We start from the raw sequence: 19,369 nt of genomic DNA on the forward strand, positions 1-19,369 counted from the left end.
TCAAAATCTGAATAAGTTTAGCCTCTGATATTTATTGAGTGGGTGACCTAGATAGGATATACTCTCTTAGTGTTCTAGCCAACTCTCCAAGACTGGAGGAGCAGAGGAGATATTGACTTTCATTGGTTAAAGAACTCTTCCATATATATATATATATTTACATTAATCCTATACGTATATGTAGACTATCAGACTTTTATCAGATATTTTATGCAAAGAGATTTTCTCCACTCAAAAATTTATCTTATCTTAGTTCTATTTATTCTTTTCTTGCAGAACAATTTTACTTTTTAAACTAAAATTACATGTAATGATAACTTCTGGGGCTGGTGTCTGTGTTATTGTTATTGTGTTTTTGGTTAATTAATCATGAATATGAATGGCATCTCCTTTCACTTTTAAGTCAAGTATCCATTTGGAGTTTATTGTGTTCTGTTGTGCAAGATGTTGCTCTAAACTTGTCTGCTGCCAGATTGTATTTGAGTTTTCCTAATAATTCTTGTCAGAGTCCTTTCTCCAATAGTTCAGATTTTTGGTTATGTCAAACATTGAGCTATTGTGTTTTAGCTGTTCCAGAATCTTCCTAGTTTGTTAGAGTTCTCTTTTTCTATCTTTTAGATCTGTTCCAAATAATTGATAATTTCCACAAGATATTTGTTAATCCAAATAAAATTTGTGGTTCTTTTGTCTTCTTCTATAAAATGACACCTTTTTAGAAACTTAAATTCATTTAGATTTAATTGTCATTTGCTATTGCATTGACTGGATTCAACCATAAACAATGAATATCTGTGTAATTATGTCTTTCTTTTTTATAGTTTTCTGTTTTATAGAGATATAGAGTTTCCTACTTTAGAGAGTTTCAATGGACTGAATGTGTCTCACATATTAACATCAAAATATTTTGTGTACTTTCTAGTTTTTTAGAGGAATTTTTCTTGCCGTAATTTCTTCCTTCTTTTGTTGGTAACATAGCAAAATGAAGATGACTTTTATTCAATCATACTGGTGTCTTTTATTGGATGATGGATGACTATTGATCTTTCTGGTTTCTTTTGAAATTTGTCTTTATATGTGTTATCTATTTCTACTTTTGTTAATTTTTGTGCTCCAGTAATTTCTATATTATTCCATCATAGTATCCCCTCCTACCTCTCCCTCCTAGCTATGTTTCATGTGTTGTCTTTTCCTTTTAGAAAACAAACTCTTTGAGGGCAAGAATTTCCTTTCTTGAACATGCAGCCAGATCTGCTATAATTTACACTTGTTATATGCTGCACCATATGTATTCCTTAAAAACTCCATGCTATGCAAAATCAAAGAGTAAAACCATAGAATTTCTGGGGAAAATTGGGGTTGGGATATAGTGTCATTTTTTAAAAGATAGGTATCAAGTAAAAATGGAAGAAATATTTATAAATCTAATTTATTTTCATATATGTGTTTAAATTGTGCTACCATTTTATTTGGTTCCTTATCTTTTAAATTATGTATATTTAATTTTATATCCTTACACACACAAACACATACACATACATCACACAATAAATAGGCTGCTCTAGTACATTCAATAAGGACTAGCAAGGACAGGTTTCTATAACTCTAGGTCTCAGGTTGAGGACATGGAGGAAGGGGCTGGAGGATGGGTATGGGCACCAGCCCTCCTTTGCCCCAAACTACACCAGAAGATATTCAATAAATATGGCATTGATTCTCACATCTCTATTAACTTTAAGTGACAGAATTTTTGAGTTTGAATCTTAAGAAATGTTATACCAGGAAGCAACATCAAACCAAGCCAGGTGAAACCTTGGTAAGTACCTTGGCTCAAACTATAATGATGTAAATGGAAACAACAAAAAGGAAACTGAACACTATAAACTTATAATGGTTGGCCTCAAAGAAAAGAGAAAATAACTTCTCTCTCTCTCTATGCAGAGGTGAAGAAACAGAAAAGTGGAACAAGGTATATAGCCAGAATCAGATGATGTTCTTGTTAGTTTTGCTGAACTGAGTAGTTTTTCTTTTTTAGTCTTCATTATAAAGGTTTATTTTAAATAGGGGCAGGGAAGGAGAGATATATTTATAAATGAAAGTGTTATAAATACAAAGCAGCTCAATGAAAATTTCTTTAAAAAGGACATTAGGGTATAATGTGATTGCTTGACCTAGGAGAAGCTAGCAAAGAACTAGATAGAAAAGATAGGCACTGTGTTCTTTGAAAAAACAGAATTACAATAACTCAAAAGAAATAGTAGATGCTCAAATAGAGAGAAATCTCTTGCCCCAAATATGAATATAGACTGTGGTGGCGCCTTCCAAGCTAGCATTGGTCTGATCAGCCTCAGTCAACACACTGTAACACAATTCCAACACAGTGATATCATGTTGGTCTTTTTTTGAGAAGAAAGGACAACAACCAACAACCAAACAATCAGGGTACAATTCAGAGTATAAATCTATAAGTCAAAAATACTGGGTTCTAGTCCTTAATTTTTTTGCTCTCTGTATAGATTTAAACAAGTTTCCAGAGTATGGAGTAATGGAAAGGACATTGGATTTAGAGTCAGGAAAATGTGTGTTCAAATCCAACTGAGATACTTATTACCTGTGTGACCCTGAGCAATCTCTAACCCTGATTTAATCTTTATGTACCTCATCTTACTCTTCTATAAAATGAGGGGTCACTTCCAGCTCCAACAATATGATTTTATGATGTGAAGTCACTTAACCTATTTTTAGTCTCAGTTTCTTTTTTCTGTAAAATTAGATGTGGAAGGCACAGCAGAGGCCATCTTATTCAACCTTTATCAGGAGCTTGAAATCACTTTTCAAAATGCCTAAGAAGTATACTTGCTATAGGACTTCCAACCAAGATGAAGACAGGCACAGTTCTAAAGTCTCCTGATCTTCCCTTATAAATAATATGAAGCAAACCTCTTAACAGAAATCCAATTGACAAAACCCAGAAAGAAAAGCCAGGAGAAGAACATCCACGTCAGGATCTGTCTTCCGAGATCATGGGTCAGTTCAGACACACACAGGGCAGACTCTGCCAGGGGCACAGAACCTGTGAGAGTCTGGGAGCCTGGATCAGCTGCAGATTAGCCTGATCAAAAGCGGGGCTAGATCCTGGTTGAACATGGGGGCACAGGCCAACTAGGGAGCAGAGACATTGTTGGTGGCACTGTCCATCTGGAGCTTGCCAGCAGGGCTAGAGGGAGAGTTCCAGTATGGGAGAGTTATAGACAATGATTCCTGGGCTCCTCTGGTCTGCAGGAACTCAAATCCCACACCTCCATTTCAGCTGAAGCCTCTTCCCAGAACAAACACGAGAGCTGCAGAACCACCTCAGCTGTCAATAGGGAGATTGAGTACCTCACCCCAGGATATAACCCACTATTGATCTAAGAAAAAAGTATTTAACAGCTTCAACCACTCTCTCCAGGCCAAGGGAGAGAGCCTCAATTAAGGTCACAGACACTCCAGAGAAAGCAACCAGCACCCCCTATTGGCCAGCTGGTGATATTACACTCAGTGAGTAAAGCCTCTAGGGATCTCAATACCAAACATCTATGAACCAGCCCCTCCCCCAACACAAGGTCTTAGTATGAAGAAGAAAGGCCGGCACAAAAGAGGGTCCATAGAAAAATTCTTGGAAGGAAAAGACACTAACTAAGAGATACCTAGAACCTCGAGGAGAATATGACTTGCTCTCCAGCACAGAAAGACTTCCTTGAAGAAAGAAGGAAGAAGTTTAAAAATCAATTGGAAAATTTAGGAGAGAAAATTAACACCTTGCAACAAGAAAACAATTCTCTCAAAACCTCAACTGGTCAAATGGAAAACTCTTACAAAAATAGAATTGACCAATTGGAAAAGGAGTTGCAAAAGGTAAATGAAGAAAATTCTTCGCTTAAAAAAAAGAGTGGAGTCTGTGGAAACTAATGACTTTATGAGACAGCAAGAGTCTGTTAAACAAAACCAAAAAACAAAAATAGAAAAAAATAGAAGAAAGTCTAAAATGCCTTATCAGCAAAAACACTGACTTCAAGAATAGATCAAGAAGGGACAACTTGAGTATTGGAGATCTTCCTGAAAACATTGAAGAGAAAAACAACCTAGACTTAATATTACAGGATTTGGTGATGGAAAATTTCCTTGATATCAAAGAACCAGAGGGCAAAATAGTTATTGAAAGAATACATTGGTCCTCTCTGGAAAGAGATCCTAAAATGTTGTGGCCAAATTCCAGAACCATCAGATAAAAGAGAAAATCCTGCAAGCAACCAGAAAGAAACAATTTAAAGGAACCACAGTAAGGATTATACAGGACCTGGCTGCATCAACATTAACAGATCAGAGGACCTGGAATGAGATATTCTGAAGAGCAAGGGAGCTTGGGATGTAGCCAAGAATCCACTATCCTGCAAAGCTCTGCCTTCTATTTCAGGGTAAAGGATGAACATTTAATGAAAGGGAAGACTTCCAACAATTCCTGATGAAAAAAATGGAGCTCATGGGGCGGCTAGGTGGCGTAGTGGATAAAGCACCGGCCTTGGAGTCAGGAGTACCTGGGTTCAAATCCGGTCTCAGACACTTAATAATTACCTAGCTGTGTGGCTTTGGGCAAGCCACTTAACCCCATATGCCTTGCAAAAACCTAAAAAAATGGAGCTCAATAGAAAATTTGGACATCAAACAGGAGGTTCAAGAGACACATAAAAAGGTTAAGAAAAAAACTGCTATCCAATAAGATGAAATTGGCTATATCCCAGTATGGGAAAAAAGATTTTCATAACTCTTGAGAATTGTAACTCTTTTTTTGTTTTTTTTTTTAATTTTGAAAGCAATGTGTGGAATTTATTATATCCTTTAAAAAAGCAAGTTCTGAAATTGAGATTCAGTTTCATAAATAATCCACATTTTTGCATTCTGCTATATATTTGGAAATTCTTTCTTTTGGGGGTTGGGATGTATTTGAGTTCAGATTTTCAGAAAGAAAATTTTAACAACAAAAATTATGGGAAGACAGGAACAAAATGACCAGGCTATTTATTTATTTTTCTCTTCTGATGAATAATTAATTTGACACATTTTAACTTATCAAAGAGATGACAACTGACTGACTCTTTGGAACAAAAGTGTGACTCAGTGTGCTCTCCATACTCTACCATTAAGGTTTTATGGAATGTTTTATCCATTTTTTCACTATGAAAATTACCATGAGGGGCGGCTAGGTGGCGCAGTGGATAAGAGCACCAGCCTTGGAGTCAGGAGCACCTGGGCTCAAATCCGACCTCAGACACCCAATAATTACCTAGCCATGCAGCCCTGGGCAAGCCACTTAACCCTACTGCCTTGAAAAATTCTAAAAAAAAAATTACCATGAAAAATGGAACTTCGGATTCATAACCAAGAGAATAAGTTTGCTATGTATATAAAGATGATAACACAAAAGGCCCAAGAAGGTTCATTTTACTACCTTTCTCTATGGTCCATGGTTTATATATCAAACAGTACTGACAATCACACCCTACACAATTATGCTCATTTCATGGCATTTCTGATGAGTTCAAGAGTCAGTTTGGAATTTAACATAAAAATTTTAAGTCATTAACAAAACATCTAGTTTTTAAAAAATATACTGATGAACAAAATATAGAAAGGTATAAAATTGAAGTACAAGTATTGAACATATTTTAAAGCAAGAGATCTGAAGTTTAATTTTTACAAAAATGTATGCCATTAAAATCATCATGATTATTTTCCATTTATTCATTCAACAACTGATAAAATATTGTAAAAATATAGAGAAAATAGATTCTAGATTTAAGATGACTAGGTATGCTACTAGCTTTGTGGCTTTTAAAAACTTGATTGAAAATCACTAAAAAAAATAAGTTTTTGTTTCCTTAAAAACACTCCATTGGCTTGCTATTTAATATAATATGGGTATTCATGATTCTCCAATACTTAATATACAAAAATACTAATTCCTATACTCTTGGCTTCTTGTTTGGTGGGTCCTGTAGACTAAACTTTGGAATTTCACATGAAGGTGCATATGGAATTCTCTTTGAAGATACCTTCTTGCCAATTGTTTCAATCTGGAAGCCAATGGTTTGTAACTCATTGTGAAGGTCATCGAGAACACGCCGTCCATCAAAGATAAATGCAAGCTTCAGCATTTTTTTGTGAATTCATTCGTAATCCAATTCCTTAAACATATCCCATTCAGTACAAATGACAACAGCATGGGCTCCATCACATGCCTCATATGGATCCTTTGTAATGGTCACCAGTCGGGACACTTGGTCATCCTCTGAAACACCAGGATGGGAGAGGTCTACAACTATTTGTTCCCTTGGTACTTTGGGATCATAGATATGGAGATGTGCTCCTTCATCCATCAAATATTTGCTTATGTAAATACTAGAGGATTCTCTTGTATCTCCAGTGTCCTTTTTGAAAGCAAATCCCAAAATAGTGATCTTCTTATCAGTGACTGTATTAAACAGGCTGTCTATAATTCGGGAAGCAAACCTTCTTCTCTGGTAGTCATTCATATCTATTACCTGTTGCCAATAACGAGCTACTTCAGGCAAATTCAGAGCTTCACAGAGATAAACCAAATTTAAAACATCTTTCTGGAAACAGCTCCCACCAAAACCAACACTGGCCCTCAGAAACTTATTTCCAATTCTCTGGTCAATCCCAATGGCTGTTGCAACCTCTTCAACATCAGCTCCCATTGCTTCACACAGAGCACTGATAGAATTAATGCTGCTGATTCTCTGAGCAAGAAAAGAATTAGCTGCCAATTTAGAAAGCTCTGAGGACCAAGTGTTGGTTGTGAGGATCTTTTCTTTGGGAACCCAGTGTTCATAGACAGCAGACAAAGCATGGACAGCTTTCTGCCCCTCAGGGGTCTCATCACCACCAATCAGCACTCGATCAGGGTTCTTTAGGTCTTTGATTGCTGTGCCTTCTGCTAAGAATTCAGGGTTGGAGAGCACCTGTAAGTTCAAGTTGGGTTTTGTGTTGGCATCAAATATTCTCTGTATACTTTCTGCTGCCCTAACTGGGACAGTGCTTTTCTCTGTCACAATTTTGTATCCATTGGAATTCTGTTCAATCCGTCTAGCACAGGCTTCAATATACTTTAAATCAGCTGCCCGACCTTTTCCCATTCCATAACTTTTTGTTGGTGTGTTAACAGAAATAAACACAAGATTAGCATCTTTGATGGCAGCATCAATATCAGTAGAAAAAAAGAATTCTTCCCTCGACAAGATTCAACTACTTCTTTTAGTCCTGGCTCATAAATTGGTAGTGTGACTGAATTCCATGCATTGATTCGAGATTTGTTAACATCAACAGCTGTGACCCTAATTTCTGGGCACATATGTGCAATGACACTACAGGTGGGTCCTCCAACATAACCTGCTCCAATGCAACAGATCTTGATTTCAAACATGATTATACTGGACGGGGCAGCACAGGGGCCACGGGGTGGTGGCTCACCTGGACAGGGTGGCGGCATCTGGCTCCACACTGGCCGGGCACCCTCCTCCCCGCCACTCCCAGGCAGAGCTGGCATGCCGCATGGGCCCCGGGGGTTCAAGGCGGTGGCCTGGCAGCCCCACCACAGGCCCCTCCCAAATTGTAACTCTTATAAGAGAGAATATACTTAGCCAGAAGTGATGAACACTCATGATTTAGCCATGAGACTGATACCCAATGGGATGAAACTGGCTACATCCCTTCTTGGGAGAAAGATTCTAATAAATCTCAAGAATTGTAACTCTTATTACAGAGAATATACTTAGAAGTGATGGATACTCAGAATTTTCTATGACTCAGATAGAATGATTTAAAAACACTTCCTCCTTAAAAGGTGGGAACAGGAAGGAGACAGGAGGATGGAGGGGAGTGAATGGGGGTAAATCTCATTACATTAGGAGGTACAACAGACCTATTGTAATAGAGGGGAAGAAGGGAGGAGATGAGAAATACCTGAATCTTCTTCTCATCAGGCTTGGCTTAAAGTTAACTTACACATGCACTCAGTTAACTTAAAAAACATCTTACCTTTCAAGTATTAAAAGGGGGAAAGGGCAGGGAGGACAGAGACAAGGAGGGAGAGAAAAGGGGAACTAAGAGAAGGAAGGGAAGGGAAAAGGGAAAAAGGGAAAGGGGAAAGAAAGAGGAGGGTGGATATAGAAGGGTAAACACACTGAAGGTGGTGGTATTCAGAAACAAAATACTGGGGAATATGGATAAAGGGGGGAAAGGGGGGAAAACACAAACAGAGGGAAGATAGCATGGAGAGCAATAAAGAGTTAGTAAATATAACTTTGAATATGAATGGGATGAACTCTCCCTTAAAACATAAGCAAATAGCAGACTGTATTAAAAATCATAATCCTACAATATGCTGCTTACAAGAAACTTATTTGAAGCAGAGAGATAGATAATAGAGTAAAGGTAAAAGGTTGGAGAAAAATATATTTTTCTTCAGTTGAAGTAAAAAAAGCATGGGGAGCAATCCTTATCTCAGAGAAAGAAGCTGTAAAAATAGATAGCATTAAAAGAGATAAGGAAGGAAACTATATCCTCCTAAAAGGTACCATAGGCAATAAAATGATTTCAATACTGAATATGTATGCACCCAATGGGACAGCATCCAAATTCTTAGAGAAACTGAAGGAATTACAGGAAGATATAGACAGCACCCACAAAGGGACCAAAACTATTCAGATTATGATAAGGCAATTGGATCAATAGACCATTAAATGATCAGCAAATGTGTGTATGTATGCACTGTGTATATGTCATAGGTTGTGCATACTTTATATAAAAACATACACACATATCAAATATATTAAAGATAGATATATAGATAGATTAATCGAGATCAATAGATAGATAGATAGATAGATAGATAGATAGATAGATAGATAGATAGATAGATCAAATAGACCTTGAGGATGGACTGAGCCTCAAAATGTAGAAGATTTTACTAGATTGCATTTGAGACTGTGCTGAGCTATAAGAGATCTCGAGCTGCTCTCTGATAAAAAAAATCAATCTCTTTAAAGAAATATTTCCCCTACAAACACCCCAGCATGTTATGATTGTGAATCAAAAAACATATGGTCTTAGAAAAATCAAAATTAGAAATAATGCAAAGATATATAGAAGAAATGGAAGATACATAGAAGTTATAAGTAACAGAAATGGCACAAAAGATAATATTGAAGAATTTTGTGACAGAAGATGATGTTAGTAGGTCAGGTAGAAGGTATAACAGGCAAGAAATGTGTATTCTGAGTATTATATTTGAGATATTAAAAGTATAACAAAACAAGTAGTTCCTGCTATGGAGGATTTGGGGGAAAGCATTGTAATAGAATGAGAAATCTTGAGAAGTTATATTTAGGGAGGGTGAATACATGCCAATGAACTTGAAGGTCCTTAAAAGTATAAAAGTAATACAATTTAAGAAAAAACAATAAAGAAGAAAACAAAAGTAATTAAGATGAGTTCCTTCCTTTTCTTCATCTGGTTGGGCAGGATCAGTATTTGCTTCTTTCAATGGGTTTGGATATGTGGAGTCATTGCAGTTGCTGTGGATACTTGGTCCCCAAGACATGAGCAAAATCACTTTTTAGGGGAAAGTGTTTAGGCTAAGTCATTGTAGCCAATGGAGTCCAACACTATGACTATTACCCAGTTATAGCACCAAATTTGCTTGTGTTAGCAGCTGGGACCCCAATGAGCAATGAGTCAGACCTCTAGACTTTTAAAGTTCTCTATTGTACTTTCATAAGGTTTTTATTTTGTAGACAAATTCTAGCTTCTCATGTGGATTTCACTATATTCACTATATTTCACACCATTTTGGTGTGAAACTTGTTTATTTTTAATTGGAAGAATTGAAAAGATATCCAAAAACTGATGGATTCATCATCTTGCTGGTTAGGTCCCTAAGGAACTCCAATAGTAATCTCCCATTAGCACATTAACTTGAGTTTGTCAGATTAACTAAGCATCACTGTGGAATAGGAGAGCCTGACCCTGAGGGGATGAAAGGAAAGAGAGGTAGGGGAAAGGGGAAAGGAATTCAGCAAAAAGTCCAGTCAGAAAGGCAGAAGAGAGTTGCAAAATGGAACCAACAATAAGAAAGAGGAGGTACAAATCAGGTGGTACAATAAATTCTTTGACTTTTAATCACTGGGAGAGAAGGGGGGCTGTAAAAGCTCTCATGCAGAATTTCCCAGGAAATAGAAAAAGGGGGGGGGGTGGAAGATTCATAAGCATAAACCCACACTAATGTCTCAAAAAATGCCTTAACCTTTTAAATTTAACTAAAAGATAGTCTTTATTTTTAAATTATAAGTTGTTTACAATGCAAAACTTTTAGGGTTTTTTAGTTTGATAGACATATTGACATTTATATTTCAATCAAAAAACAGTGTCAAGGATAGGGAATGAACCTTGTTGTGGTGGTTGTTGTGAGTCATTTTTTCAAATCATTCTAACTCTTCATGTCACCATTTGAAGTTTTCTTGTCAAATCCACTAAAGTAGGTTGCTGTTTTCTTTTGCAGATGAGGAAATTGAAGCAAACATTTAAATGGCTTTCTCAGTGGCACATAGCTATCTGTGATCAGATTTGAATTCAAGAAGATGAGTCTTCCTGACTTCAGGACCAGCACTCCATCCATTACACATTTAGCTAGATTATGATTTCATTATTATAGGAAATTCTCACATGAGAAAGCTCTACCAATTCAAATCAAAATCAATACCTTCCCTGTAGTGTGTAGTTTTAAGGACTGAGTGCCTGCCAAAGGTCACATAGTCAATATATGTCAAAGTAGAACTGGAACACAGGTCTTCGTGGCTTCAAGTTTGCTCTCTATCTCTATACCACACTACTTCTAGTAACTTTTTAAAATTTATTTTAAAGATAAAAATTTTAAAATATTAAATAATAAATATTATTTCCCAAGTGGCACAATATAAGGAGATATACCATATGTGTATAAATATATATTGTTATACAAATATATATGTATATATATATATGGAGAGAGAGAGAGAGAGAGAGAGAGAGAGAGAGAGAGAGAGAGAGAGAGAACCCAGAAGGGAATGTTAAGAAGGGAGTTGAGACGTACATATCTGGTTCCTATTTTAGACTAGTTGTCATGTTATTCTTCAACTTCTCTCTCAGTATGAACCACTGCCACAGTCTCACTGCTGTATCGTGAGAAGAGTTGTGGTGGTGGTCTGTGATTTTGAAATGATAGCCACTGTATTTGATATCTGAGATGTATGTCATATACTATCATTTCACACCTCTTCAAACAAATCCCAGATGGCCAGAGTCCCAGTCCTGTGGGCAGTGAGTCACAGATATTAGATGACTGTCACGTGAGTAGCATGCTGTCTCAAGTACAGTGTGATACCATAAAGGCTTACAGTTTATCATCACTGGATAACAGCTGAAGAATCAAGGAGGTAAAACTATGCCAAATTTGAAACAAATAAAAAATACCAGGATTATTTTTTAATTCAAAATATATAGGCAGAAAGATTAATCTTTGGGATCTGAAATTTGACAAATGCCTTGTACATGAAATCACTTCCCAAGTTAAAATTTTTGATCACCATATATTTTCCTATTCTGACTGAGCTCTACAAATGTTGAATTTTATAAGCTAATAATTACTGTAATTTGGGAGAAAGCACACAAGGAATCATTTATATTTCTATAGCACTTTACTTTCTAAAGTTCAGTTCTTACAACAATTTTGTGAAATATACAATATAATTTTATATATATATATACATATATATATATATATATATATATATATATATATATATATATATATATTTCCTATACCATTCATATTACTGTTGTTGGGTTGTCTTGGCAAAAATACTGGATGCCATTTCCTTCTCAAGCTCATTTTTACCTATGAGGAAACTGAGGCAAACAGGGGTGTGATTTGCCCAGAGTCACACAATTAGTTTCTGAGAGCAGATTTGAACTCATGAAGGAATTAGGAATATTCTTTACTCCAAACCCAGTGCTCTATGCACTGTGCCACCCACCTAGCGACCCTATCAACCTGATGTAGCAGGGGTCATAAAAGGAATACCTCATTTGAACTACTGAAAGGTAGATAACTTTTCTGGCCCCTTGCTGAAGGTCATTACAGGGAAATCCTTGTTGGAATATAACAAAAATTTCCAGAATGGCTCTTAATTCTCAGGGAATTTATGTCCAAGAGGACCAAGCACTAGGGAAATGACCTTTGGTTGGAGGAATTTCCCCTTTCATATATGAAGAAATTATAAGAAAAGCTTTGACTAATAAATAATAAATGAACAAAAACAAGAAGAATGTTGTATGTAACAACAGCAATATTGTTTATGAACAACTTAGAGCAAATAAACCATTTCATTATTATAAATACCCAAATTAACTACAAAGAATGACACTATATACATCCAGAGAAAGAACTGATAAATCTATAAATAGAAGTATATATGATTTCACATATTTGTATGTGTGTGTATATGTACAATAATATATGCTTAAATGTGTATTATAATGTGTATATATGTATAACACACGTATTATAATACATGTATGTATTGTTATGTAATCATGTGAAATTATACATATAATGTATGTTTCTAATAGTAGCCATCTCTGGGGAAGAGGAAGAAAAAAAGAAATTTACATGATAATTTTATTCTGTATTTAAAAGGGATAGCAGGTTGTCCATAATATGTTTGCAGCTTCTTGTGCAAACATCTTTTTTATTATACTATGTCATGGAAATGCTGGATTTTATTCTATAAATTAAAAATAATATGAATTTTTAAAAACTTACTAAAATAATGAGTAACAATGATAATAGTATTATCTAATAAAAGCTAGCATTTATGTAGAGCTTTAAAGTGCTTTAAATATCATCCCATTTGAACTAATCAAATTTAGAAGGAAAGTACTATTATTATAATACTCATTTTATAGATGAGGAAACTGAGGCAGACAGAAGTCAAGTGACTTTGCCCAGGATCACATAGCTAGGAAGTGAGTGAGGCTGAGTTTGGATTTAAATTCCAGTCTTCCTGACTCTAAAACCAGAAGCCTATCTATCACCTTACCTAACTGCCTCCTAGTGAACTCCCACATTGTCTTTTACATATAAGTCCTCTCCCTTAGGCTTTGAGAAAGAGGAAGAGGAGAGGATTTCTCTCTTCTGCCAACTCCCTTCTTTCTCTCTTATCCAGTGATGTCATCTTACAGCATAAGCATGACTATGAAAATCACATATTTTGTTTTGTTTTGTTTTGTTTAGGAGGACCTGAGACTAAAAGTTAAGTCCTTGGTTGCTTCCTGTCTTTCCTGAATGCACAATGATTAGTGATGTTAAGAAATAGAAATTTCCAACCTCAAAAATGACTTCATGGGTGAGAGTTCCTTATTTGGGCACTGACTGAACATAAGGAAGAGATGGTATGGTAAAAGCATAGAAAGAGAATTACTAAGGACCAGGGTTGAAATCCCAACTCTAACTCGATTATATATGTTTATGTCCATGTGAAATCCCAACTCTATGATTCTAAATTACTCTATGTGTAATCTTGAATATGTTCTTTAATGTCTCTGGGCCTCAGTTTCTCAAGTGTAAAATAAGGCAATTGGTCTATATGGTCTCTCAGAATCCCTTCAGCTCTTGATATATGATTCCTTGAGCCTATCATCCACAATAATATGCTTTGTGACAAAGTTATCCAATGTCAATATTATCCTGAAGAACCACTAAACATCCTATGGCCAGATCTTGATCTTGTGTACTGTTTGGAGAGTGAAGTCCTGAAGTAAAAATGAAATACCAGTTTAAGAATCCCACAAAGATGTTTCCACAACTACCACTTTCCAGGATGAGTATAATGAACAAAATGGGATTTTTACAATATTTTTTAATTAATATGTGCAATCCTGAACAGTCTCTGTGAAGGAGAAAATAAATGGTTGTCCTATATCTGATACACACATTGAACACTGAGTACTTTATCTAGAAAGGACCCTTTTACCAATTTTTTTTAAGATCTTAAACAAAAGCTTTATCTGAACTTTGGAAATTTCCCTAGAGTTACTTTGGGCTTAAGGTCAAAACCAAAAAGAAAGAACCCAAGCCCTTTGAGGTCAAGTCCTCCAGGATAGGAAACACCAGCTCTGCTTGATCCCAGAGACTTTTCTTGGGGTATTATAGACTGGAGGTTCATTGATATCAGGAGTGATAATAAAATACTTTTGAAATCAATAAATCAACAAACTTCAGGGTTGAAGAATACCTGGAAAGCTATTTGTCTGGAAGTGAGCTGAAGAGTTTTATAGACTCTGTCTCAGTCTATGTCATAGCAGGATATAGAAGTGAAAAAGTAGCTAATATGACTTCAGGGAAAACTGCTTTCTGGGATTCTCATTCTACTTCTTGGAATTTTTCTTTTTTGAAAATTTTTTTAATAAAGATTTTAAATCTATGGATAGAATACCAGTCTTGGAGTCAGGAAGACCCAATTTCAAATATGGCCTCAGGCACTTAATAATTACCTACCTATGCGACCTTGAGCAAGTCATTTAACCCCATTGCCTTGCAAAAAAAAATTAAAAAAAAAATAAAAAATTTAAATCTGTCAGTCTGCAACTTTTATCTCTTGCTCCTAGCTCTGCCTTTGAGAACAAACAGAACAATCAGAACAAGCAGAATATTCCTTATGATGGTCTCTGAAGACAGCTACCATATCCTTCTTCTATTGTATTGTCTTCAAGCTAACCATACTGCATTCCCTCCAAGTGATTCTTCTATGGAAAGATCTTGAGACATTTCACTAATCTGGCTATTGTCTAGAGACCCCTCTTGTTCATTCTTCATTGACAACAGGAAATATATGCACAAGCAATTCCATTACATTCAACAAGAATTTCTTTAACACCTGTTATGTGACAAGTATGTGACCTAGGCACTGGGTACACAATAACAAAAAAAATGAAACAGTCCCTAGCTTTAAGAAGTTCATATTCTACTTGACTTCCACTTTTAACTTAAGTGAATTACTACCCTTTAATTCACCAGATCCTCCTCCTCTAGGTATGGAAATGCAAAAATCATGTTGAGGAAAAAGAGAATGTATAATTTATAAGATCTCCACCAATACTGGCTGACCTAATTTTCTTAATGAAGGAAGAAAATTATTCTCTAATTATAAATAATTACCCAATAAACTCTCACCATTATATAAAATGTTGGGGCTTAAAATGTGGTCGTTTTTATACGTGCTGTTCTTTTCACTGACTTTGGGTTGCAACATGCAGATCCCTTCCCTCTACTGAGAGAACACTAAAGGAAAGGGGAAGTAGGTACAAATAGCAGGAAGAATACTATAATAATGGGAGATTTCTAACATTAAGTAGTTTTGTGACATCGAGTTAGTCATTTAACCTCCTCCAGTCCCAGTTTCCTCATGTATAAGATGTAGGCATTTATTTTTTTTAATTTTATTTAAGACAATGAGGTTAAGTGGCTTGCCCAAGGTCACACAGCTAGACAATTATTAAGTGTTTGAGGCTGGATTTGAGCTCAGTTCCTTCTGACTCCAGGACTGCTCTATCCACTATGCCATCTAGCTGCCCCCAAGATGTAGGCATTTAGCAAATATTAGTTGAATAGAAGTAAACTGAACTCTGATGCTATTCTTCATGTGTATTCAGTTCAACAAACATTGGGTCTCTTATGTGTACAAGGCACTATGGTAGACTCAGGAGATAAGCAGATAAAAATCAACACAATCATTCTTGGACCATAAATTCAGAGATAGAAAAGATAAGAGTCACCCACTCCAATCCCTTTATTTTACAAAAATATGAATCCCATAGAGGAGAGGTAACTTACTCCAACTTGGTGGTTTCATCAGTCTTAATTTCACTGCCCTCAGAGGAGTTTTCCAGATCAGATTTAAGGAGATTCATCACATGGCGATGTATTCACTAAAAAAAAAAATTAAAAATTATTCTGCTAGAAATAAGTTCTCATAAAATCAATGCTACCAAAATTAGAAAGAAAGTTGGGATTCACAATCTTCAAAATTGGGAGCTCTGATAAAGGTCTCATTTCTAAAATATATAGAATTGCATCAAATTTATATGGTCATAAGCCATTCTCCAATTGATAAATGGTCAAAGGATATGAACAAAGAGATTTCAAATGAAGAAATTAAAGCTATACATATATATAATACATACATACATATATATATATATATATATATATATATATACATATATATATATATATATATATATATATATATAGTGAAAAGTACTCCAAATCATTACTGATTAGAGCAATGCAAATTAAAACAACAATGAGGTATCATCTCACACCTATCGGATTGGCCAAAATGAGAAAAGGGAAAATGATCGATGCTGGAGAGGTTGTGGGAGGATTGGTACATTGATGCATTGCTGATGGAGTTGTGAATGGATCCAACCTTTCTGGAGAACAATATGGAACTATGCCCCAAAAAGCAATAAAACTGCTCATATCCTTTGACCCAGCAATTCCAATTCTAGATCTATATACAGAAGAAATTGTATCTAAAAAAGGGAAAAGTCCTACTTGTTCCAAAATATTCTTAGCAGCTCTTTTTGTAGTGGCAAAGAATTGAAATTTGAGGGGATGCCCATCAAATGGGAAATAGCTAAACAAGTTATGGTACATGAATAATATGGAATACTATTGTTCTATAAGAAACCATTAAGGGTCAGACTCTAGAGAAACATGTAATGAATTACAGGTTCTGATGCTGAAGGGAGCAGAACCAAGAGAACAATGTACACATCAACAACAACATTGTGAGTTGAACAACCCTGATGGAAGCAGCTCCTCTCAGCAGTCCAAAGAGTTAGGACAACTGCATTAGACTGGCTATAGAGTATATATTATCCTCTTCTAGAGGAAGAAAAACAAAACCAAAACAAAACAAAAAAAAAAATACACACACACAATAACCCTTCTGAATCTGAAGAATCCTTTATAAAAATTATCTCTTATGTATCTCTTTGCCTTAATTGTAATTCCTCATACCAAAAATTACCAATAATTTGTAAATATGTTTATCAAAATACGTATTTACAATGCTAATCTGGGTGTTTGCTGCCAAAGGGAGGGAAGTGGGAAGGGAGGGTAGAAGCAAATTTTGTAACTTAAAAATACACATGTGCATATAGATAAAAATAAATAAATATTTTTTAAAAAAAGAAATAAGTTCTCAAGTCCTCTTCATCCCAGTCAAAGAAATGTTTTCAATCACATTATTAACCATGTTTATGCTTCATTTATAAACTCTAAAGATTCTTTTCCCAACACCTATTCTCATAGTTGAGTTAGATCCCCTAGAATGAGGCTACAAATATTTCCTTAGGATTCTATGAGTAGTCCCTAAGGGTTTAGAGGAAAAAAAAAGATGTACTCGTAAATGCCTAACAATCATCTCTTTAGAACAAAATGTGCACAGGACATTCTTCTTAAGCTGAATTCATATAATTAACATTTTCTCGAATATTTTATTAAGCTTAGACAATGAATAAAACAATAACTCAAACCCTGATTTGTAGCATTTGCTTATTTCCAGTCTCACTAAAATTTTAACAATTGGCTCTTACAATTTCGTGGAAACTGGCTCTAACTCATCTCTGTGGGGTTATATTTAATGTTATAGTATCAAACTTCCATTCTGGTGTATTCTTCCCAGTTTGATTTAACCAATTACACCAGTAAACTTTTACAAAGCTAGGTATAGTTGTTGTATTATACAGGGTTAAGGTATTTAGACTGAGTTCTTTGAGATCAAAGATTTCTTTTGCTTATTTCTTCTTGTTGTATCCCCAGGATTTAACCTAGCATTTAACCAGGATTTATGTCTAGGACTTAATAGTCATTTAATAAGTGTTTACTGAATGACTGATAGTTATAATAAAGATGTGGTAAAAACAGAAGTTACAAAGTATTTCCCCAACATACCTGGAGGCAGACTCTCCCCCTTACCATCTCAATCCCTGAAGAAAGTAGACTCACATTTAAGGAAATTTCTGTTAAAGATATGTCCCATTAGGTTCACTTCTGAATTTGATTTGGGAACATTATAGCTACTCCAGCAGAACAAACTGTGACAGGTCATGCTATGCTGGAAAGATTTTGGAATAGGCCAATGATTAATTGACTTTGTTTCTTTACCTAAGAAGCAAGCTAGTGAGTTTGGAGATGTTGATGTGATTTTTCAGTAGTTCAGTTGTGTCCAACTCTTCATGACCTTGTAGCACTCTACTTTCTATCACTTGGTATACTCCACTGTATTCCTTAGACCATCCAAGCTTATGTTTATTGATTCCATGACACTATCTATCCATTCAACTCCTGTCATTCTTTTCTCCGTTTGTCTTCATTTCCCAACATCAAGGTCTTTTCTAAAGAGTTCTGTGTTTTCATTATGTAGGAAAGGTATTTAAACTTGGAAATATCCATTATCAAAAGGTTATCCATTGGTACTTTAGAGACCATGATTAGTTTGGGAACATGGTCTACAAAGGAATGAGGGATAGTTATCTGAGTATTATTATGGAATTATTATTATTATGGAATCACAGGGGTTTTTTTGAAATATTAATCATGTTTGGCTAGATGATCTCTGGGATCCTTTTCAGTTTTAAATCCCATGATCCTTGGGCCTGGTAAGTAATGAAGCACTGGTACAGCCCTGCTATACAATAAAAGACAAATGCTCTGTTCTCCTGGGCTGCTTTAATATGATTATCATGTGTGAAACCAAACAGTTGGTTATTATGCTTTTCTTGGCAATGGAGAAGTCCCAGTTGGAACACTGTTTAGTTTTAGATATTTAAGGTTTTAAATAGACAGTGATCCCATGTCCATGACCCACCTCCTGAGTTCATGCAAACCTGAAGAGTAAGTAGATCCTTGGAGTGATTAACAACTACAGTAACAAAATGCCGGAACCCTGAGCCTGTTAACTAGGGGACCATGAAAGCAAATTCTAGCACCTCCCCAACTGAAGATATGTATTTTATCATATTATTTTTTCCAGAGACAGCATGGGATAGTGGTTAGAACTATGGCTTTGAAATCAGATATACTTCGGTTTAAGGACCTCTGCTACATAGTGCTTCATACAATCCTATTAGTCAATTGGTAAATGCATAAGGTTTTATTAAATCTCTACTAGGTGTCCCATACCATAGTAAATGCTAAGAATACAAA

The 19,369-nt window shown here is 35.5% G+C and overlaps 1 long non-coding RNA gene and 1 pseudogene across 1 annotated transcript in view; both read right to left on the bottom strand.

The window, feature by feature from the left end:
* Nucleotides 1–19,369, bottom strand: part of LOC141494745 (uncharacterized) — a 215,610-nt gene that overhangs the window by 10,971 nt on the left and 185,270 nt on the right. Inside the window, exon 2 of the long non-coding RNA XR_012470556.1 lies at nucleotides 15,986–16,080. This is a non-coding gene — a long non-coding RNA (uncharacterized LOC141494745). The remainder of the gene's footprint in view (nucleotides 1–15,985; nucleotides 16,081–19,369) is intronic.
* LOC141494744 (UDP-glucose 6-dehydrogenase pseudogene) lies at nucleotides 5,975–7,480 on the bottom strand (annotated as a pseudogene).

Source organism: Macrotis lagotis, chromosome 8 (genome assembly GCF_037893015.1).
Source record: "Macrotis lagotis isolate mMagLag1 chromosome 8, bilby.v1.9.chrom.fasta, whole genome shotgun sequence".
Lineage (NCBI taxonomy): Eukaryota > Metazoa > Chordata > Mammalia > Peramelemorphia > Peramelidae > Macrotis > Macrotis lagotis.